At 48.3% G+C, this 23,446-nt stretch overlaps 1 protein-coding gene across 3 annotated transcripts in view; it reads right to left on the bottom strand.

Annotated features, from left to right (window-relative positions):
* LOC138529247 (phospholipase A2 inhibitor and Ly6/PLAUR domain-containing protein-like) overlaps positions 1-23,446 on the bottom strand; it is a 1,133,868-nt gene that overhangs the window by 67,472 nt on the left and 1,042,950 nt on the right. The window contains exon 2 of one of the 3 annotated variants that reach the window (XR_011284606.1): positions 16,343-16,428. The exons of the other annotated variants lie outside the window; for them this stretch is intronic. The gene's annotated coding sequence lies outside the window, so the exon portion shown is untranslated. The remainder of the gene's footprint in view (positions 1-16,342; positions 16,429-23,446) is intronic. 3 annotated transcript variants of the gene reach the window in all.

Genomic DNA, 23,446 nt, shown 5'->3' with positions numbered 1-23,446 from the left:
CATACACTAGGAGTACAGGGTCATACTCCCACCCACGCGTGCCATAAGGGTATCCCAAGGGTCTATTCACCAACCCAAACACAGGAAGAGCCGCACCGCAAGGAGTCCCATGTGAACTCCTGTGCAGAAAACATGAGGGGGGGTGTGTCAAAAGAGGGAGCGGCAGCGCACAGCGACACAGGCTGAGGAGAGGAAGAAGAGATGGGAGCGCACGCTGCAGTATTAGCTGAGTAGCAACAGTAGCGAACAAAGGGATCCACAGGATCCACAGTACGGAAACTGATAGGATCGCTGCAGCGAGGTTGTCTCATCAAGCTAGAGGATCTGAAAGCAGCACAACATGGGCGATGATGGTAGTATTGGACTAAACAGCACCTCATACAGAACGAAGAAGATGGAAAGTGTTTGGAGTGACTCCTAGACATTCTGCACGGGTGAGAGGGCAGGTACCACCGGAAACACAAATTTAGGGAGCTATAAAGTAAGGCTAACTGTCACGCTCACCTGGGTCTCTGCGGGAGCAATGGGATCCTCTGGAACTTTCCCCTCGTAAAGCTCGGGACTGGGAAGCCGACCTGCCAAAAGAACGGGATTTTAGAGAGGGACTGTTGTTTGCTTTCCTGAAACCTCCTCCACCCTCCATGTGTCCCGGCGGAGTGTGTTCCCTTACTATGGTGTAGCTCACCTTCTTGTTTTATGTGGCGCGCTCTCCATCCTGCATCTGCAGGGGCGCGGAAGGCGGGATTCTGGCTAATTGTTTGAGGTTTGGGTGGATGGAGGTGCGAAAAGCACTCTGCAGGAATTGCCCAGTTGAAGCACTGGGAATGTCCGTGAGTTCGCTGGTGAGTTTTAAGCCCCGAAGGCCCACAGGTAAGTCCAGCTGTGAAAAGTAAGTTACTTCACTGGTTTGCGTGTTGGGTGGTGGCCTGGGAAAAGGCTGAGCGTTCTCACAAGTTTTATTGTTTTTGCAGGTCTTGGAGCGGGTAGCCAGATGTAAGCGAGCGTGGCGAGAAGAGTTCCACTGGGCTCGCCTCAAAAGGTACGTTTCTATGGGTGTGCGCGGACTCAGAGTTATTTGCATGCGCACGCTTACTAGAGTTAACTTGTTTTCTCCTTTCTTTTGTAGATCGGGTCCGGAGTGCAGACAAGTGAAGATCGGGTCCGGAGCGTGGAAGAACTGAAGATTTGGCCCGGAGCGTTGAAGAAACGAAGATTGGGTCCAGCGCGCGGAAGAAATGAAGAGCGGGACCGGGCGCTGAAGAAAAACAGCTGACGGAAGGTATCTGGAATTCCGGGCGGCTGGAGACCAACAGGTAAGGATGATCAGATCCGTTGAGCGACGATAAAACAGGCAAGGATCCAGTCTGTGGTGAACGTGTGCACTAGGCTACAGATAACACACGAAACATGGACCAATTCTTGGGTGTGGCTTATATAGGTAGCCACACCCAAACACTAGAACGTGCCTTACAGTTCCTACAGTTTCTGGATGTCCTGCAAGGCATCCATGTTGGGGGCACAGGAAGTGGCTGAAAACTAGGCTATGTGAATAATGTAACTACTAATAGTTTGTCTGTGCATGTTTTACTTGCCAGGCTTTCACCCATCGAGCTCCTACTTGTGTTCCCAACTTCTCCCAATGTGTTTGTACCACTGAGGTGTGGGTTCCTATGCTAGTAGCCATGAAAGTCCTCCCCCTCAAGGCCCCACCCGATGGTGTTGTTCCTGGTCCAGGTTTGGTGGGGTTATCTCAATGGAATCTATGCAGTAACTGGGGGGCATGGATGTTCTGGCTGGGTTAACATGACCTATCCTGTGGCCCATACCCTTTCCAGTCTACAAGGTAGTATAGGGACCCCTTTGTAATTTTAGAGTCCAGAATACTTTTGACCTCGTATTCGGGTTCGTCACCTTCTACTAATATTGGAGCTGTGGATGTTGTTTCTCGTGTCTCCGGGTGCACAGGTTTTAGTAATGAAACGTGAAATACCGGATGTATATGCATGCGGGATGGTAAAGTTAGTCTCATGGCGACTGGGGAGATTACAGCTTCAATTGTAAACGGGCCTAAGAATTTCGGTTGGAATTTCCTTGGACCTTTAAGCGCTATATATTTTGATGCTAGCCACACCGAATCACCAACCTGGTAGCTTGGGGCCTCTTCTCGATGTTGATATGCATATCTCTTCTGTGTTTCTTTGGCGACTTGTAAATGTGTCACAGCCTCCTTGGCTGCCTGGGTGATATGCTCATGCAAGGTTTTGACCGCGGGCATTTTTTCAATTGCTTCCGGTGGATCGTACTTTGAAGTCCGTGGATTCTGTCCATATAAAGTATAGAATGGGGTCAGTTGGGTAGAGGCATGTGTTGAGTTGTTGTATGCATATTCTGCCATCCATAAAATCTCCAACCAATTATGGTTTGTTTGATGTAGCAGACAGCGGAGGTATTGCTCCAGAGTTTGGTTCGTGCGTTCAGTCTGCCCGTCGGTCTGTGGGTGATGGCTGGTGGACAATCGGATTTCTACTCCCGCTAAAGGACATTTCTACCAGAATTGTAACACAAACTGGCTCCCTCTGTCAATATTATTACAGATGGAAATCCGTGTAATTTCACGATGTAGTTTAGAAAATTCTGAGCTAAAACTGGAGCTGAAGGTATTCCTTTTAATGGTATAAAGTGGGCCATTTTAGAAAAGAGATCAACCACCACCAGGATGGTGGTGTAGCCGGATCAAGAAGGTAGATCAGTGACAAAATCGATCGACACAGTGTGCCAAGGAGCAGGAGGTATAGTCAGGGGTTGTAGCAGACCAGCTGGTCTTTGCCTTGACGCCTTGTTCTGAGCGCATATTCCGCAGGAGTTCACAAAATTCAGGGTGTCGACCCGCCAGGTTGGCCACCAGTAGTGTCTCTTTACCTTGGCCAGTGTCTTACCCCTCCCGGGTGACTCTCCAGGGGTGAAATATAATAACTGGTGAGGATCTCTTCTCTGAGAGTACGTGTAGGTAGATACAGCCACCCTTGGAAGTAGGGAAGATTGTCTTGTATGGAAAAGTGAGCTCCCTTTTGGTTCCAAGTCCTTAATTCATCAGCGGGAATGCTGTTCTGCACTTCTTTCTTGAGCGCTTCCAGCGGGGATAGGGTACTATCGCAAATGCCTAGAATCTTGTTACTGGGGATTATGTCTACTGGCTCTTGGTAGTTGTAAGCTTCTTCACCCTTGCCGATGCGAGATAACGCGTCTGCCTTGCCGTTCTTGACCCCTGGTCGATAGGTAATTACAAAGTCATACTCCGTTAGAAATAATGTCCAGCGAAGCTGTCGTGATGATTGGGCCTTAGCTGAACGTAGGTACTGAAGGTTCCGGTGGTCGGTTATGATTGTGATGGTATGCTTGGCGCCAAGTAAATAGTGTCTTCGCTCCTTGAGAGCTTCCTTAATTGCTAAGAGCTCTTTATCTGTAATGGCATAGTTGAATTCCGCTGGAGAAAACTTCCTTAACCAGAATGCTACAGGATGCAAGTGACCTGTTGTCAGATTCCGCTGAGATAGGACGGCCCCCATGGCTACACTGGACGCATCGGTTTCCACGGTGTATGGAAGATCAGGTTGTGGATGCTCTAACACGGGGGCGGAAGTAAACTTGTCTTTCAGTGCACAAAAGGCTTCTTCTACAGCTGGCGTCCACTCAAACTTTCGGTGTTTGCGGAGGAGTGAGGTAATTGGGTGCACCAGGTGTGAAAAGCTGGGTATGTAGTGCCGATAAAAATTTGAAAAGCCTAAAAAGCTTTGTACCCCTTTTAGAGATGTGGGCGAAGGCCAGGTAAGTTTTGCTTCCACCTTTCTGTTGTCCATCTTGATGCCTTGTGGCGACAGCACGAACCCCAAGAATTCCACCTCAGTGACATGAAACTAGCATTTTTCAAGTTTGGCGTAAAGGTGGTTTTCGAGTAGCTTACGGAGCACTGCTTGCACGTGTGTAACGCGTTCTTGCAGGTTAGACAAGTAGATGAGGATATCGTCGATATACACTACCGCACACACGCCGAGTAACTCCCGTAAAACATTATTCATGAAATGTTGAAACGCTGCTGGGGCATTACAAAGCCCAAATGGCATCACTTGGTATTCATTTGTCACCTTTTTTAAAGCGCACTAGGTGATAGGCTCCCCAGAGATCTAACTTTGTAAAGATTTGCGCTTGTCGTACATGGTCCAACAGGACTGGGATTAATGGCAGCGGATACCTGTTCTTTATGGTAACCTGGTTCAATGCCCAGTAGTCAATACATGTGCGGAGATCCTCCTCCTTCTTGGGAACGAAGAATAACGGTGACGCTGCAGGTGATTTTGATGGACGGATGAATCCGTTTGCAAGATATTGGTCCAGGTATTCCCTCAAATGGGAGTTCTCTTCTTCGGTCAAGGCGTAGATTCGGCTGCATGGTTCTTGGGCCTCGGGTAGCAGGTCAATTTGGCAGTCATATGAACGATGGGGTGGAAGAGTATTAGCTTGTTCTTTAGCAAACACATCTTGAAATTCCTGGTATTCGGGCGGAATAACTCCTAACATGCCTAGCGTCAACACGGACTTGGGGTACGCGAGTAGCAGGCATTCAGAGGATTGAGATCCTTCATAACAACCATAACAACGTCGGCATTCCTTTGGGAAAGCTAAAGTTCTTGCTCGCCAGTCAATTTGAGAGTTATGAGCTTCCAACCAGGGCATTCCGCGAATCACCTGGAATTGTGGAGCTGTAATTAAATCGAAGGAGATCTTTTCCTTATGACCATCTTGGCAAAGGAGTGTAACTTCAGCAGTGCAATGGGTAACTGGCCCAGAAAGTAGTTGGGAGCCATCTTCTGCGGTCACATTGTCAGCTATTGCCTTCGGGCTCACTGATATTCCCTTCCGGTCAGCGGTTTCTAAGTCCATGTAATTGCCTGCAGCCCCACTATCGATGAAAGCCTCGATGGCATGCATTTTGGACGAGTTTGGTGGATTTAGGATAACTGGAATAGCAAAGTGGGAGGTCTGAGGAGTCTTTACCTGGCTCGACAAGCCGATCTCTATGCCTATCGAGCGTTGGAGTTTTCCGTCTCCTCCGTGCCTTTGCTCCGATCATTGGCCCCTTCTGTCTTCCGAGGTGGTTTTGCCGGGCAGTTGCGGAGGAAATGACCTGCTTGACCACAGTACAGGCATGTTCTTTTCGTCTCCTGTCCCACTCCGACTTAGTGAGAAGGCCACGTACTACGCCTAATTGCATAGGTTCAGGGTGCGCTTCTGCTGAAGGCCGGGCTGACTCCTTGGGCCGTATATAGAATGTCCTGCTCTCTAAACGGGCTCAGTCCGTCTTCCGGTTTTGTAGCCGATGATCGAGCTGGAGTGCAAGGTCTATGTACTCAGAGCAACCATCCGGAGGGTTCACTACCTGCGCAAGTACATCTTTTAGCTCCCCACGTAAACCCCTGTAAAACAAGGTAACTTGTTTTTCCTTTGGCCAGTTTGTCTTGGTCACAAGCCGATTAAATGTGGCCACATAGGCCAGAAGATCTTGACTGCCCTGTCAGAGTGATAACAGCTTGTCATCTAGGGCCTGGCCTTGCGTGCGACGAGCAAAGAGCTTTTCCAACTCACGATGGAAATCAGCGTAATCACATAGTAAGGGGTCGTCCGTACCTACTAAGGGAACGGACGAGTCCGCTGCATGGCCCCCTAAGTATGACAGCACAAATGCCACTTTGGACTGATCATTAGGAAACAATCCGGGTCTGCACAAAAAATGTAAACGGCACTGGTTCATAAAGGCTCCAAATTTCTTGGGTCTCCAGCATACCTCTCCGGTGGCGCTAATGGGATGTTACCCAGAAGTACCACCTGTACAGGGGTTACGGATTGAGTTTGTGGAACTGAGGGTGCATTAGCTCCTCCAGGTAGAGGTGACTGTCCTGCCTGGGTTTGTAGTAGCTGCCGGGTTATGTCTTCAGTTTTATCTCTGTTGACTATCAATTCACTCCTCAGAGCATTTGTCTTGGCGCGGGCTGCATGTACCTCTGCTCGCAGCTCCCCCAAGAGCTGGGATAACTGATCTACTTCCGAAGTTTCCATTGCTCAGGCACAGTAGGTTTACGGTGGCTTTGTGTTCTGTCACGCTCACCTGGGTCTCTGTGGGAGCAATGGGATCCTCCAGAACTTTCCCCTCGTAAACCTCGGGACTGGGAAGCCGACCTGCCAAAAGAATGGGATTTTAGAGAGGGACTGTTGTTTGCCTTCCTGAAACCTCCCTCTACCCTCCCTGTGTCCCGATGGAGTGTGTTCCCTTACTATGGTGTAGCTCACCTTCTTGTTTTATGTGACGTGCTCTCCATCCTGCATCTGCAGGGGCGCGGAAGTCGGGATTCTGGCTAGTTGCTTCATGTTCAGGTAGATGGAGGTGCGAAAAGCACTCTGCAGGAATTGCCCAGTTGAAGCACTGGAAATGTCTGTGAGTTTGCTGCTGAGTTTTAAGCCCCGAAGGTCCACAGGTAAGTCCAGCTGTGGAAGGTAAGTTCAATTGAAACCAGTTACTTCACTGGTTTGCGTGTTGGGTGGTGGCTTGGGAAATGGCTGAGCGTTCTAACGAGTTTTATTGTTTTTGCAGGTCTTGGAGCGGTAAGCCAGCTGTAAGCGAGCGTGGCGAGAAGAGTTCCACTGGGCTCGCCTGAAAAGGTAAGTTTCTATGGGCATGCGCGGACTCAGAGTTATTTGCATGCACGCGCTTACTAGAGCTAACTTGTTTTCTCCTTTCTTTTGTAGATCGGGTCCGGAGTGCAGAAAACTGAAGATCGGGTCCGGAGCGTGGAAGAACTGAAGATCAGGCCCAGAGCGTTGAAGAAACGAAGATTGGGTCCAGCGCACGGAAGAAATGAAGAGCGGGACCGGGCGCTGAAGAAAAACAGCTGACGGAAGGTATCTGGAATTCCGGGCGGCTGGAGACCAACAGGTAAGGATGTTCAGATCCGTTGAGCGACGATAAAACAGGCAAGGATCCAGTCTGCGGTGAACGTGTGCACTAGGCTACAGATAACACACGAAACATGGACCAATTCTTGGGTGTGGCTTATATAGGCAGCCACACTCAAACACTAGAACGTGCCTTACAGTTCCTGGATGTCCTCCAAGGCATCCATGTTGGAGGCACAGGCAGTGGCTGAAAACTAAGCTATGTGAATAATGTAACTACTAATAGTTACTCTGTGCATGTTTTACTTGCCAGGCTTTCACCCATCGAGCTCCTACTTGTGTTCCCAACTTCTCCCAGTGTGTTTGTGCCACTGAGGTGTGGGTTCCTATGCTAGTACCCATGACACTAACAGGGATTAGAACAGGACTGGAACTCGCAGCTCCACAAAGACCAGAGGGAGAGCCTGGGCATGTCTGCACTGCAAGTAGGGTGTAAAGCACGACACTGTTGGAGCAACGAGGGACGTACATCAGGGTCTGCATGGACCTGACTGCAACCCACTTGGCGTGAACGGGTTGCCGCAGCCTGCCTGTGCATGTTGCTACTGCCGGATGAGGTCCGGAGACAGAATTGACCAGATGCAGTGAAGCTCAAGACGGGCCCCTGACCGCACGAGTATTGACTGATCCCCGGAATCCCCCCATCAGGTGCGTCATTGGTGCACAACAGAGCAACCTCGGGGCGGCCCAGAGTACATCCAAGTAAAGGCACACGCTACGCACCTCCAAGAACATCTCTGAGTAGTGCTCCCGCCAAAACTGTTGGCACAAGTGCCCCCCGGGTGCAACGGGACAGCATACCTTCTGACAATCGGAGGCTGGGTTGAACTCATTGTGTGCCGCATTGTGTGGCACTACTCTGAGCCCTGAACTGGGCACCTTGGCAACGACGGCAGTCTAAGAAGGCAGTAAGGTGCAGTACTGGGAGCCCCATCTAAGCAGAGGGGGTAGGCAGTGCAAAGGGGGTTCACAGAGTAGTCCACTGCGAGCTACAACATGGTGAGGAGAACAGAGAGAGGAGAAAGGAGGCGCAGGACATACAAAGGACATAAACAAGCCCTCAGCAGCAGCTTTAAAGGAGACGGACGTAACAACCAGGAGACTGGCCCAGGCACAGAGAAAAGAATAACGAGAAAGAGCTGCTTGACAAGGAAACCGCTGGGAAGCAGATCCCTTACTGAGTAAGGCGCTAGGGGCCAGCACCACCATGGATGCCGTGTAAGAAAAAGAATACCAGAGATAAGGCGATAGCTATGTCGTTTAAGGCAAATAATAAAGCAAAACAGACATCCCTGGACACGTTTACTAGACCCGCCCAAGCATTGGAAGGAACACAGACGCAGCCAAAAGAACCACATGAAGGGGATGCACAAGGACGATTGGACAAACAAATATTAGTGGCTTTTGCCGTACTTAAAGCGTCCCTAGAATTCAAAATTGACCCAATGCAGATAGACATGAACCTCTTGAGGCAAGATGTCAAAGCGTTGTCAGAACATACTGGGGCACTAGAAAAAGAGGTGCAGGCAAATAGCAGCAGTTGCAAGGACAACACCACAGAGGTCTCCATCTTGAAACAAGTACGAAACTTTGAAAACAGGGCTGAGGAAACAGAAAGCCAGGCCAGGCGCAACAATGTACGGATCATCGGGCTCCCAGAAGGTGAGGAAAGGGAGAACCCGACTGTAAAGCAACCGGAGGGGGTGTCTGTACTCCTGCTCTCTATATGGCAGAGGAGAGGCACAGAGGAACCCAGCCAAGATTCTCTGTTATTGGTAACATAGTTGAGCAATCAAGGCCTAGCTTCTCAGGAGGTGATGCAGGCTGGTTCTTAAGTACAGTGTAGTCCCTAAGCACGCACAAAGGAATGTCCAAACACTGTATTAGTTAAAACACAGTCTTTAGATAAATAAGGTTCAAGATTATGTGCACCATCACGATAATACACTTTGTGCTCCGACAATTCTAAAATGGTAAATATATATAGTCCTAGGTGGTACCACTATTACTCTGATTCCATTACAATGCATCAAATGTACTCAGTTCAAATAGCATACGAGTCAACCCAGTAAAACGATATCAACCATAGATTTAGGAGGAAGACAAGTTGGTTAGACAATTGACAGAATACTGGGTCCCTACCAACCAGACACAGTTCCGTATGAGGATCCCTCCACCTGGGCAACCTGTAAACGAAGATGTACTACAAGCCCAGTCCATATATTGTCTATTAGAGTCTTAACTTCTTCTATAGTTCTGCAACCAAAATGTACCTTGTGTTGTAGAGTTCTTCGTCAGGGTATCGACGGGCCCTTCTTGAGTGCGCTCCCTTTCAAGTAGTAGCCACAGGTCTTTGAACTTCGGAGATGAATAAAGGGTGACGCTGTCGTGGAGGCAGCAACTTTGGTCCTTGTGGTGCTCGTTGACGAGGGATGAAAAACGTCCTGCAACAGGGGAGGTGTGCAGTGCACCTCAACAACGATGGTTCGTTGCCGCAAAGAGTTAGTAAAGAACTTTGGCCGAGCAAAAGCGTTGAGTCATCGGCATCTGCGTCGGCGAGCAGGACGTGACCATGGCTGGCTTCAGTAGCTTCATCAGCGTCTCTGAGGTCTTCGGGTGGCGGAAAACCCCCCGGCGGATTCTCCTCGGTCGGCGGCGGCCTTGAATTTCTCCGGCAGGACGAAAGCGGTCGACGGTGATGAACAAGGGAGTCCTTGGATCAAATCTTCTTAGGCAAAGGGAGCACTGCGGCTCTGGTCGTCGACGGAGGATGGCTGTCCGGTGCTTCTCTTCATTCTTCTCGGCAGTACCCTTCTCCGATCGGCATCGTTTCGGTGGTCTGTTTTCCAGAGAGCTTTGGAAAAGATCAACTGGTGCACTATGGTCCCTCGTAGCTCGGGGAGAGGTCTCCTTACCAGGTCCTCTCTTGGATCAGTTCTTGGAGACACGCCAGCTTTCTGATTGACGAAGTAGAGCAACAGCAATTCTTCTCTTCCAGCAGGGCTTCAAGATTAAGCATCAGTTTCAATGTAAGTTTCGACTTCATCTTCTGAACGATTTCTAGCAGTGAGAGGCCCCCAGATACACTGTTGATCTCCCATTCACTCTGCTGGGTCACACTCAGGCAACCAATCACTCAGAAGGGCATTTAGGCAGTCAGTCAGCCAATCAGGCGCACTGTGCATTCAGGCCATTCTTCTCCATCCAGACACTCACAACACCGAATGCGGATTCGGACAAGTACTCTGCCATTCAGCACTGCACACTGCATTCATACGAGTTTCGGGCAGGGCTGTCTCAGTCATTGTGTCAAAAACCAGATACTAGACACTCATAACACAGAATGTGTATTTGTCCCACACTCTATTCACCCAGGTCCCACCCCACGTGCGTACCCACAACATACAGTCATTGGGAAGGCTCCAGCCAGTCCGGCCTGGACTTCCCCACAACACCATATATGGAACTTCCACCCAACAGCCAGTCAGGGAGAAGGGACAGAGTGAGGGCTTCCCGGGACTTCGGGAAAAGTAGGATAACAGGAAATAGAAAGCAAGAGGCCACAGGAGCCATCTTGTTTGCTATCAGTAATCCACTGTTTCCAATGACAGAGCCTGGGCATCCCAAAATGGAGGATGCGCAGGGCACCTGTCAATTCAGCACAGAGCTGCCACCAACACGTACCCTGCATTGTGGGCCAAACACTTGTGCCCAAAAACATACACTAGGAGTACAGGGTCGTACTGCCACCCATGGGTGACATAAGGGTATCCCATGGGTCTGTTCACCAAACCAAATACAGGAAGAGCCACACCGCCAGGAGTCCCACGACTTGACATCAATTAAAGTTCTTATTAACCACTGGTCAACATCTTCTTCAGGATTTGTGGATTTAGCCAAATTTGTTATTTTGAGGCTTTTCCAATACTAAAAATAAACAGATAAAAATACATGAAAATAATTTTAAAAAATGCAGTCTGCCTCTCCTCTCCTTCATACCTCTTCAGTTATTTATTTATTTATTAACAGGGAGCAACACATTGCTTTTGTTGCTCAGAACCCAATTCCTTTTAGGGGAAAACCTCCTTAAGAATTTCAAAACCTGCTGATGTTCTAATTACAGCATTAAGGTGTGCTATCTGTCCATTTTGTTAGGCACCAAAAAACTTGAGTTAATCCAAATTAAAAAAGCTTGGATCGACGAAGAAGAAGACGACGTTGACCAGTAGTTAATGAGAAATTTAACTAATTGATGTCAAGTCGAAACTATTAATTAAGGGAAGTCCAACAAGAAAAAGTATTGTCAAATGTTTTTTGACACGGAACAGGTTACTTACCTGTAACTGTTGTTCTCCAGCATGGGTCTGGCATGGATTCACATGCTCATGAATATTCCCTGTAGTCAGGCCGAGAATCCTGGGTAAAGAAAAAATCAGTATCAGTTTCGTTTCTGATCTGTCTTTCTCAGTAGTAACCAATGACTGGTCTCTGGGTCATACTGCCCCCAGCCAATGGCTGCCATCTCCCTAAGCCCCGCCTCTGGCAGCCATCCTCAGATTTGGTAGCACGTAAAGTGACAGTATGACCAAGTGAAGAGCCGCAGAGGGATAGGAGGGAGGGTTCGCATGTGAATCCATGCCAGACCCATGCTGGAGAACAACAGTTACAGGTAAGTAACTTGTTCCTTCTCCAGCATGGGGTCTGACATGGATTCACATGCTCATGAATATAAGAATACATAGCAGTACATACATGCACAACCATGGGAGGTGGCAAAGGCTCAACATTAAGCATTACATCAAAACTCAACATTAAGCATTTCTTACCTCCTCACCAGGCTCACCTTTAGCGAACAGGTTGCGCAGCACTGCTTGGCCGACCCTGGACTCCTCCCTGGAATCCTGGTCGACGCAGTAGAATCTCGTGAAGGTGTGCATCGACCTCCACGTAGCAGCCCTGCAGATGTCCAGCAGGGGCACACCAGACAAGAACGCTGTGGTAGCAGCGATAGCTCTGGTCGAATGGGCTCTCGGACGGCCGGGCAACGGTCGGTTTGCCAACCGATGACAGTGCATGATGCAGCCGGAGAGCCATCTGGAAATGGAAGCCTTCGAGAGAGCCTTCCCTTGGTTCACAGGTCCAAAGTTCACAAACAGCTGTGATGTCCTCCGAAAACTCTTTTTTCGGTCCACGTAGAACTTCAGCGCTCTAGCTACATCCAGCGAGTGCAAAGTCCTCTCGGCCGGCGACGAAGTCGACGGGAAAAAGACTGGTAACACCAAGGGCTCGTTGAGATGGAAGTCCGACGGCACCTTGGGCATGAAGGAGGGGTCCGTCCTCAGCACTACCCTCGTATCGTGTAAGGTCAGGCATGGAGGCTTGCAGGATAGCGCCTGGATGTCTCCCACGCGTCGTGCGGAGGTGATGGCCACCAGGAACGCTGTTTTCCACGACAGAAACTTCAACGAATGCAACGGCTCGAATGGCGGACCCATGAGCTTGGTCGACACCACGTTGAGCTCCCATGCCGGGGCTAGCGCCTTCACCGGCGGGAATGATCGAAACAGTCCTTTAATAAATAAAGGGAAGACCGCCCTGTAGTCCTGGTGTATCGGGAAATGAGGGGCCGTAATCCGCAGAGGGTTAATCTTCTGTGCCCGGCACCAGGTAGAGAACCTCTTCCACTTATGTCTGTAGCACTTGAGAGTTGAGGACGCCCTGGCCTTCACAAGAACCTCTCTGCAGTCGGCTGGGATATCGTACCCTCCAAACTCTAGTGCTGCAGGAGCCAGGCCTGCAAGTTCAGCGACTCTGGGTCGTGATGAAGAATGGCGCCTCCTTCTCTGGAGCGAAGATCTGCGTCCATCGACAGCTTGACTGGTGGGGACGCTGACAAGTCCAGAAGGTCCGGGAACCAGATCTGTCTCGGCCACACCGGTGCGACGAGGATCATTCTGCACCGGGACTTCTTGAGCTGGTTGATGAGTCGGAGCAGCAACGGCAACGGAGGGAACGCATATAGGAACAGGCCATCCCAGGGGAACGAAAAAGCATCGCCCATGCTCCTCAGTTGGGGAATCCTGCTGGCGAACCTCTGCCACTTGGAGTTCGTCGCCGTCGTGAACAGGTCGATCTGGGGTTTGCCCCATCGCTGAAAGAGTCGGTCCACTTGGTCCTGGCGTAGTTCCCACTCGTGGCACGAGCACAGCTCCCTGCTGAGTGAGTCGGCAATGGTGTTTTTTATCCCTGCCAGATGAAACGGCACCAGAAACATCCCTTGAGCAACGGCCCAATGCCACAGATCCTGGGCTTCCTTGGATAGGGCTGGGGACCTGGTTCAGCCCTGCTTCCGGATGTAAAACATCGTGGTGGTGTTGTCGGTGAAGATCCTCACTACCTTGCCCTTGAGGGACGGGACAAAGGACCTGAGGGCCCAGAACACTGCCCGGAGCTCCAGGATGTTGATGTGGAGTGGCTTCTCCTCCGGGAGCCAAAGGCCTCTCGCGTGAAGATCTCCGGGGTGCGCTCCCCACCCCTCCAGGGAGGCATCCGTCGTCACCGTCACCTGGTGGGCGGGGGTCTGAAAATCTGTTCCTGCCGCCAGGTGAGCGCGGGTGCCCCACCACCGGATCGCCTGACGGAAGGTCTCGTTGAGGGGGATACTGTCTTCGAAGCTGCCCGTTGCTTGTATCCAGCGGGCGTCGAGGAACTCCTGTAGAGGGCGCATCCGAAGCCTGCACAGGCGCACGAGATATATGCAAGAGGACATCATCCCGAGGAGGGACTTGATGGACCTCAACTTGGCCACGTCCGTGGCCAGCAGACGCTGCACCTTGCCTAGGATGGCCTTTGTCCTTTCCTCCGATGGTGAGGCCAGACGCGCCACTGTGTCGAGCTTGGCTCCCAGAAACAGTGCGACTTGCGAGGGGACCAGGTGGGACTTGGGGAAGTTGATGGAGAACCCCAGGTCCGTGAGTAGCTGTGTGTTCCACGGCAAGCTACCTTGTCCTTGCGCGGACGAGCCAATCGTCCAGGTAGGGGTAGACATGGATCCCCTGTAGGCGCAGCCGCGCAGCCACTGGAGCGAGGCACTTGGTGAAAACCCTGGGTGACGATTTCAGTCCGAATGGGAGGGCCTTGAACTGGTAGTGCCGCCCTTGGACCACGAACTTGAGGAACTTTCTGTGTCCTTTTAAAATGGGGATGTGAAAGTATGCATCCTCCAAATCCAACGACGACAGGAAATCACCCTCCTCCAGCTGTCCCAGCACGTGCTAGAGGGTGACCATCCGGAACTTCTGTGCTTTGATGTACTTGTTCAGTCGTAGCAGGTCCAGGATGGGTCGCCATCCTCCTGTCTTCTTTTTCACGAGGAAGTACCTTGAGTATACTCCGGAGCCCTGGAGCCACTTCGTGACGAGCTCGATGGCACCTTTTTTGAGCATCGCCCTTACCTCCAATAGCAGTTGAGGGACGTGATTTTCCTTCCTGACCACGGGTGGAATGCAGGGGCACTTTTTTAGAAATTCGAGGGTGTGCCCCTGGGCCAGGGCATCCAGCACCCAATGGTCGGTGGAGATGGACTCCCACACGCTGACGAACTTCGCCAGCCGGCCTCCCATCAGGGTGCTTCGGTGGGGGCCCGACACCACGGTTGGTTCAATCTTGCTTGGAGGACGCCTTGCCGCCTTGGCCTCCCTGGCGACGACGACGGGGTCCACCCGACTTGCCTCGTCCTCTATAGGCTTCCTGCGACGAGGAGTGGGCCGCTTGGCGGTACGTAGAGGAGCCACCACCAAATTCCTTGGAGGCACCCTGCCTGCCTCCGGTGCTCCGAAAGGACAGTCCGGTTGTGTGCAGCAATTTCGACCAAGAAGAGGATCCTCTGGCTGTTGAAGACGAGCTGGTTGATCCCACCATACTCAAGGGAAGAAGACTCCGGACTGGATCTTCTCTGTCGTCGAAGGGTAGATAGCTCAGGAGTGCAGCAGCCGTCTTCTTCTCCGCTTCTCTTCGGTTCTTGCAGTTGCAGTGGCGACTCTGACTTCCAGCCCAAGAGTCCTGCCTTTTATGCCAAAATCCCCCATTCACACAGCCTGGCTGTCAATCACTCAGCCACCAGGGGCTTGTCCGGCCCGGACAACCAGTTCAGCCAATCGACACAAAGTGCGACTTGGGTCTCCAAGGAGACCCTATGCAGGGGGTGACAAAACCCCTCCCTTACATTCAGCCCACCTAGACACCCAGACGCCAAAGGAGGGCTTCTGGACAGAAGCCCGCCAAAGGTCGGCGAACAAAGGAGGCAAACCTGGTTTGGCACGAAAAGTAAAACACAAGAAAGACTTTAACAAAAAGAAATGGCGATTAAACCCACCAGAGCCAAAATAAAAAGTATTTGGTCAAGAGGGTTTATGTTCGAGGCTAATATAATAGCCTAAAACAGTACCACGTTTATATACTATAGTCGCGGTAAAATGTTAGGGTAGGTACCACTGCCACCAGCCAAGTCTTAAGGTTAAAAGAGCAAAACAAATCTCCAAGAGGCACAGACAAAAGGGGTAGGAATTAATCCTTGCCAATACTCCATGTAAAATGAGGTGTACTGCGTCTGCAGTTGAAAGTGACTATATAAAGTTAATGGCAACTTTACATGTTTCTGGGGGACAGTAGTCAGTCCCAGAAAAATTGAGTCAGTGGGAAGTCTCAAAGACAACCCTGTGTCACTGCACTGAAGGTGCTGTGTAACACACACAAAGTGGGGCTCATGGAGTGGTGTAGCTCCAGAGCTCAAGATCACACAAACCGTAGAAATACACATGGCAAAACACATGTGAGAGTGGGAGAAAAGGCTCACACTTATACCAGGTGGAACAAATAAACCCCAGAAATCCAGCAAAGCTGATGAGGGACTCACTTGGTGAGGGAAATTAGCCTTAAATGAGAATTCTCCCTAACAGGTATCATAATAAAAACACAAGTAAGCATATGGCTGTCTTTGTCATTCAAAATACAGGAACATATAATTCTGTGAGGTTAGTAACAGAGAAGTGTTTTTATATTTTATGTACTGCACAGCCATTTCCAGCACATATTCACTGCCAACACATTATGCGCTTCCAGTTCAGAGTATGTACAAAACAGATTTTCTGAATAGCACAATTTAAGAGAACCTTCCGCAGGGCACTGGTGCTACAGGCAGTGAGAAGTTCTTATCGATATTACATGTCATCTAAAATGGGAAACAAATACAATTGTAATGGAATGATATGGCTAAAATATGTGTGATCAATGAAAGACCTATCAGATGGGGAAAAGGGGTCTGGAGGTTGCAACCTACCTACTAGAACTTTGCTGCGTCTTGGGCTGCAGTTGTAGGGCACTGTCATCAATACAATCATGTATATTCAAAAGCGCTGATGGTAGCTGCAGAGAAGTGAAACAAAGCTTAAATATAGCTATATGGTCACCAATAAATATATTATTCATTTAAAAAGGGGGCTTTCCTGTGCATAAATAAGGAAGGGTATGCGATCAGCTGGTAAGAACTTGTATCAGGCGTAGGGTTGTGGCGGCAAACCAATGCTCAGGACCGGCAAAACACTCAAAGTGAGCAGATGATACTGTAAAAAAAACAAATAAAACCATGTGCGTGACTCCGGAGTGTAATCCTGGTACTGTCACAACCTGACTCTGTGCTAATAGTTGCACTCACTATCTATTGGTTCAAAAAGTACTAGAAAGGGGTCTACTCCCAGACTCAAAAAGGGATCAGGGTAGTGAATCGATTTTACACCACACTCTCAAGGAGGCAGATGAAAGAATTAAACTTTCCCAACCCACTATTTCGGCTCTGAATATGGTTCTGAGTTCCTTTGTGAGTCTGTATGACAATATATGGTCTGAGGTCAGATCTCACTCTCTCCTCTTATCTGAAATTTATTCTAGGTTAGAGGGCCTTGACAGATTTGAAGAGCTAGTTAAAATTATAAAGGAAGAACATCCACTTCTGCCTACACACGGTCATGACCCTACTCCTCTTAATCAACTACCCTCTGAAGCCCATACCGTACATAAAGGATTTACCATGATCACGCCAAGTATGCAAGAGGTAGTTCTAGTTAAGGGCCAGAGTCCTACAGTCGCTAAAGGTCCAGCATTGAATTCATGTAGCCTACCCGCTAAGATGCCAATAACTACCTCCGAGGGTCTGCGAAAGCTTACTGGATCAAAGCCAGTACTAACTACCCCTCACACTAAACTCACGATGGTATCTATGGAGAAGAAAGTCCAAGAGGAAGTGGCTGGTCCGCTTGCTAACCATATTGTACAAGGCCTTCCCCTTATGGGAGGGTCTTTAGAATTGGCAGATCTCCCCAAGGGTCCCCAGACCGCCTCTTCTCTGGAGTTCATATCTATTTCATCTTCAGAGAATACATCTATCTCCATTGAACCCATCAAAGAAATCATACAGCAAAAAGTTGCGCCGTCTATAGGAAGGAAAAGGAAAATCACTCAGCAAATGAAGAAAACAAAGAATCAGAAAAACGTGAAACATTTAAATTCTTATACGAACCAATTTTTTAAAAATCTCTTCTTGGCGAATACTGTGGCTTCCTCATCTACTACTCTCGTACCGAAGGGGACTGGGAATCATGCTGATCCTGTGGCTTCTCGGACCCCTAACCCTATTACGGTGGTTACTGCAGCCACCGCTGACCTACTTCCCACTACAGCAGTTCCATCTCTCTTTCCGGATGATGTGGTTGATGGTCTCTCGACTAACAACATTCCTTCACTAGTAAAGGGACCCAATATTGACGGGGTTGTGGACTCTGTGGCTTCTGGTACCCTGACAATTACTTCAACTTTACCAAAGCCTACCTCCATTAATGCCTCGACTGTGTTTACTACTAATGCTATTGTCAAAGCAAAGGACTCCTCCTCTGATGCAGTATCCCCGACTGTCTTATCTAACTGTATAACAGGGTCAGTTCAGAGTCACTTAGAGACTTCTCGGCCAATGCCTACAGCAAATTTGGTTAACATTGATATGGTCAAACACCTTTTCTGGGAGATACTGGCTCCTAAAAGTGTATGTGGGGCAGTGCCTAAATCTAACTTATGCCTGCCCCTAGATGGGGCTCCTTCTACCTCGCCTCTACTTCTGGAGCCAACGCTCACTGTTGTCACTGAGGGTCTCCCAGTGAGTACTGAGCTTATAACAAGGGAAGGGGATTTGGGAGCCCTAGCAGAGAGGGGTTTCTCTGCCCCTTCCCCTTCTAATTCAGTTTTTCCTAGTCTGCCTATTGCCGCCCCGACTATGGACCGTGAAGGTGCCCCCTCTGGGCTCGATTCTGTTGGCTACAATACTTCTCTTAATTTCTGTGAAAGATTTCCTGTAGGTCCAAATGTTATTCAAAATAGGACTATACTAAGAGGGGCTAGGGGTCCCGACTTGGCGGTTGATTCTTTAGCTCAGTTTACTAAAAAGATCTCTGACTCCCTTCCTAATATGTCAGAACCAAAAGTTCCTCGGGATATTATACAACTTACCAGCCTCTGGGGCCAAGATACGCCAATCTGCTTAAACCGTGGTAATATTTTAAAGATCTTCCATCAACTTCCCTCCCTCTCACTTATCTCTAGCTATGACTTGGATAGTATTATCTTCCCCATTCATGACCGGGTAGATATAAGTAATATCATTCTTAAATCAAGAGTGGTTTTGGATTTAATCATGGGACATAAGGAAGGGCTAAAGCAACTTGGCTTTGAAGCAAATTTACTGAAATCCACTCAGCTCTCCAGTAATAATGGAGGGGATGCAAAATATAGGGATAATCTCACTATGGTATACTATCCGGATAGAGCCCCACAGCCCCACGGGAGGCAATTTATGCCCAAATCAAATGGACGCTTTCGCAATTGGACACAGGTCACTGCTGGTCTGTGGAATTGAGTACCTCCTGACTAATCCAGAACTACCTCAAGATGCTCTTTCTGTGAATAGCTTTGGGTTTCTCTCCTGGAATTCTAGAGGTAACTCTCACCTCTTTACGAACTTAGACACTGTTACTTTGATCAGGGCTTCACACTGTTTCTTTCTTCAAGAAACCTGGATGCTCTCAACTCCCATTTTAGATGGGTTTAATATTTTTTCTCAAAATGCTAGACCCAGCCGGGGAGGTAGGCCATCGGGGGGTCTTCTCATTGGATTAAGAACTTCTTTGGGTTATAGGACTAAGATGCTTTTGGATACGCCTTTTGGTATCCAGGCCCTGGAGGTGTTCTCCGTTGATCATACGGTTATTCTACTTCTGGTAAATGTATATTGGCACAAGGGAATCTCTCCTCTTGAGCCATTTTTGCAAAAGTTAACGGACATGCTTCTTTCCTGGAGATCTGTGCATCCCAGGGGTAAACTGATCCTGGCAGGTGATCTTAATTCGGATTGTTCTATTTCTTGCGAATCCAAATATGACGACTTGGGACTAGTGTTGGAGGACGACTCCCGCCTAGGTATGAAATTTGCACGTGGTCGTTGTTGGAACTACGCCATGGATTCAGTGGGTCTTACTTGTCTTAATGGTTATTACGACGCTACCAATTTATCTCGACCCACATGGCGTAGATCTTCATCAATATCTATCTTAGACTACGTGTTTGTAGATCACTCTCTCATTCCTTTCTCGTCTAATGTCGAGGTCTCTTTCAACTCATGGAGTGACCATGGTATTCTCCGGGTCTCATTTTTCTGTCTCCTTCCAACTAAGTCTCTGCCCGCGGGGGGACCTACCCATCTCCAAACTGTGGGACAAGGGACAGGGGTTCGTTGGTCTCCTCTCAATATCAGCCTACTGAATCGTAAACTGATCTCTTCTTTTAACCATACCTCTTTCTGTTGGAAATTGGCAGTTTTCAATACAGTCCATTTCGATAGCTTTCTCACGGCTCTACAGCGCAGTATTCACGGTCAGCTTAGGAAAGGTGTTTCTAAAATATCTCACCTTCACAGATTTGACCAAGAATTGGCTAATGTAAAGAGTCTCACTAAGAAACTCATTAGAGATGTACAATCCCTAGATATGGAATGGGCCGATAAAATCATAAAAATTAAAACCACCCGCCAAAAATATAAAAACTATTGTAAGTCCAGAAAAGCTTCTATGCTACAAAATGATGCAGATCATATGCTTGCGGTGCTTATAAAACGAGACCTGAGGGCATTTTGGGTTACAGTATCTAGCTTAGATAATGCGGCGGTCACCGACCAGTTAAATCCCATCCCTGAGGTGCAATGGGTTGAGCACTACACTAAACTCTTTGACATTGGGGGTGAGAGATCAGTTTCCTGTCTACTGGGGAACGACAGTTCTAAGGACTTATGGAAGCCTCCGACTGACTCCGAGACAATACTAGGACTCATCTCCAAAGCCAAGAAATCTAGGGCTCCTGGGCCTAACGGCCTTACTAACAACACATTCAAAGCTGAGCCAGCTCTCTGGGCTAACCTCCTCTCTCTGCTCTTTGAAGATGTCGTCAATTCCAGGAAGGTACCCACTAGTTGGCAAACAGCTCACATTGTTCCAATCTTCAAAAGAGGCCTGCGTAACGAGGTCAAAAATTATAGACCTATCTCGCTTATTGATGCGGATTGTAAGCTTTTTGCCTCTCTTTTGCTCTCGCACCTTAATGTTTGGATCAGGGAAAATAATATTCTCCCCAAACAACAAACAGGCTTTAGGGCAGGCCACTCAACTAATCTCAATGGTCTTATTCTCAGCGCCCTACAGACCTCTTCCTGGGGTAAATTTGATGGTCCTCTCTATGTTGCATCTATTGACCTGTCAAATGCTTTTGACCTGGTTATCAGGTCAAGACTATGGGAAAAACTAACCAAATGGGGCATTCCGGCAGGGCTTCTATCTCTTATCATGGCCATGTATGAAAATTCAGGGGTTCACATCAGGCTCGACTTGGCAGGAACCCTCTCTAAAAGGATTAGGACACGTATTGGGGTGAGACAAGGTTGCTCGTTAGCTCCCTGTCTCTTTATCCTTTATATGGCTGATGTTGATGACTTCCTGAGAAATGCAGGCATGGTGAGTGCTAAACTAGGGGATCTGAGGCTCTCATGGTTGGCTTATGCCGACGATTTTCTTCTATTTGATAAAACTAAAGTGGGCCTGCAGAGGCTCATATGCAAATTTGAAGAATACGGTAGTCTTAATGGCCTTAAGATTAACCCGAGCAAAACCCGTACTATGGTCTTTTCAAAGGGAAAAATGGGGAATAACAAAGTATGGAAAATAGGTGGCGAAAATATAATTAGAGCAAATAAAATCGTCTATCTTGGTTATTTGATTTTGGCTAGACCCTCGGCGATCGAACTTAGACGATTCCTCAGAAACAAACTGCTCCCTCTCATCTCCCAATCCCTCAAACTAGACAATAAATATGGTATGTTCTCCCTTAAGCCTGTAGTAGACTTTTTTAAGGGTAAGGTTACTCCAAAACTTTTGTATGGAATGGAATTCCACTTCACGGCACTTCTGACTTTTTGGGACTCTCTCGAGGGTATCTATTGGAGGAAAATCTTAAAACTGCCAAATTCCATTCCAATAGTAGCTATCAGGTATGAATTAGGGTTAGTCTCATTTCGAGCCAGGATTCTCTGGAGGATTCTCTCACTTTTCTCAGCCTTGCTTTCTCCAAAATCTGACACTCTCTATGCTGATGTGGGCCACATGATTTCTTCTCAGGGACATTTAGTCAAGAATTTATATCTCAATGCTTTTAGTGATCTCTGTGACAAGACCCTGTTGGATATTTCCTCCGATAGGGACACCCTACTAAAGAATCCGAATATGGTCAAGGAGCGTCTCTTTTGTCACGACTGGAGTAATACTATTGAAAAATTACATTCGTACCCCTCTTTGAGAGATTTACAATTTGATCATAAGAAAAGAGGCCTGTTGTCTTTTATTTTGAACCAATTTCCCAACAGATATTATCGCTCCCTTCTCATTAAACTCAGATGGAATCTTCTCCCCACTCGGGAAGTTTTACATAAAAGGAAGGAGTTCTCTGATTTAGATCCTAGCTGCCGCTTCTGCAAAACTTTGGGGGTGATTGAAACTGCTCGGCATCTCTTTTTAGACTGCACTACTTTGACAGCTCTAAGGGACAAATATCTAGGTCGTTTTAATGCAATGGGGCAAATGGGGGCGGCAGTTTTGATCTGGTCTCAGTGTCTCACTATTACAAACATTAAGGATGGACTTGCTGTGGCTGGATTTATCAAAGCTTTAGATTTATACGCCCCGCTGTTATGATTATGATAATGATTATGCCTGTTATGACTATGCTTGACTCTATGAAATTTCTCTTATTCTCTGTAGGTTTATTTTCTTTTTTAGAATTTTGTAAATTTAAAATTTTACTGTCGGTATATCCTTTATTGCTGCAGGGTATTCTGCACTGTACTTTTTTAAAATTTAAATCTAAATTTGTCCCTCATTCTCTGGAAATTTTTACTGGAAATTGGATCTATGTTTTTACGCTTGTTTGTATTTTGAAATTTAAATGTAATGAATGTTTTTCTACCTTTTAAAGATACATTTTTCTCTTTTGTAAAGGTTTCTTGTAAACCATATACAATAAAAAAAAAAAAAAAAAGAAAAGAAAGTACTAGATATTTCGTTTCTGGGTCTACAGGAGTTTCTATACCAATAGACTGGCAATTGATGGGCAGTCTCATGGCAGCAAAAGGTACTCATTCCCTAGGAGGTGAAAGGAAACAGCTCTAATTTAGAAAGTGAGCTGTCGCAGTGGTTTAGTAATCATAGAGACTTAGATAATACATTTCTGTGCCGGTAGAAGTTGTGAGCCTAGCTAGTAAATTAAATTAAAACCCCTTGAAATGCACTGCAGCGTGAACTAACGCTAAGTGAAGGTATTTACAGGTGTCGACGAAGGCAACACAAAATGGAGGAGGCACCCCGATAACTCGGGCAGTGTCCCCTCTCCTACCTCCCCATCACGGATGAAAGGGGAGGAGCCAAGCCCAGCGCGGCAAATACAACAGAAGCCCGCGAAAAGGCGAGGAAGCGCGGCAAATCCTAGGAAAGCCCGCGAAGGGTGACAAAAGAAAGGGGAGGGGCTTCTACTTTATAAACAAACGGGAACTCCAGGGAAATCAGCAGCCAGCTTCGCAGGAGACCCCCGCACAGACTTTAAGGAGCTTTTCGTTTCGTTTTAGGAGCAGCTGAGTGGTTCGCGGCGTGAGCTGGACGAGAGGAACACCGGAGGAGCCCCCGCCCAGTAAGAGCGCGAGTGAGCACGGGAGAAAGAAGGGAGGCACGGAAGCCGGGAGCAGCCGAGGAGCCGCGGCGCGCATCGAAGCGCCAGCCCAGCTGTGAGGAAGGTGAGCGCGTCAGCC

The sequence above is a fragment of the Ambystoma mexicanum genome, chromosome 1q, assembly GCF_040938575.1.
Source record: "Ambystoma mexicanum isolate Mex_15411 chromosome 1q, UKY_AmexF1_1, whole genome shotgun sequence".
Taxonomy (NCBI): Eukaryota; Metazoa; Chordata; class Amphibia; order Caudata; family Ambystomatidae; genus Ambystoma; species Ambystoma mexicanum.
The sequence above is the reverse complement of the archived record's forward strand: the minus strand, read 5'-3'. Positions and strand labels throughout refer to the sequence as shown.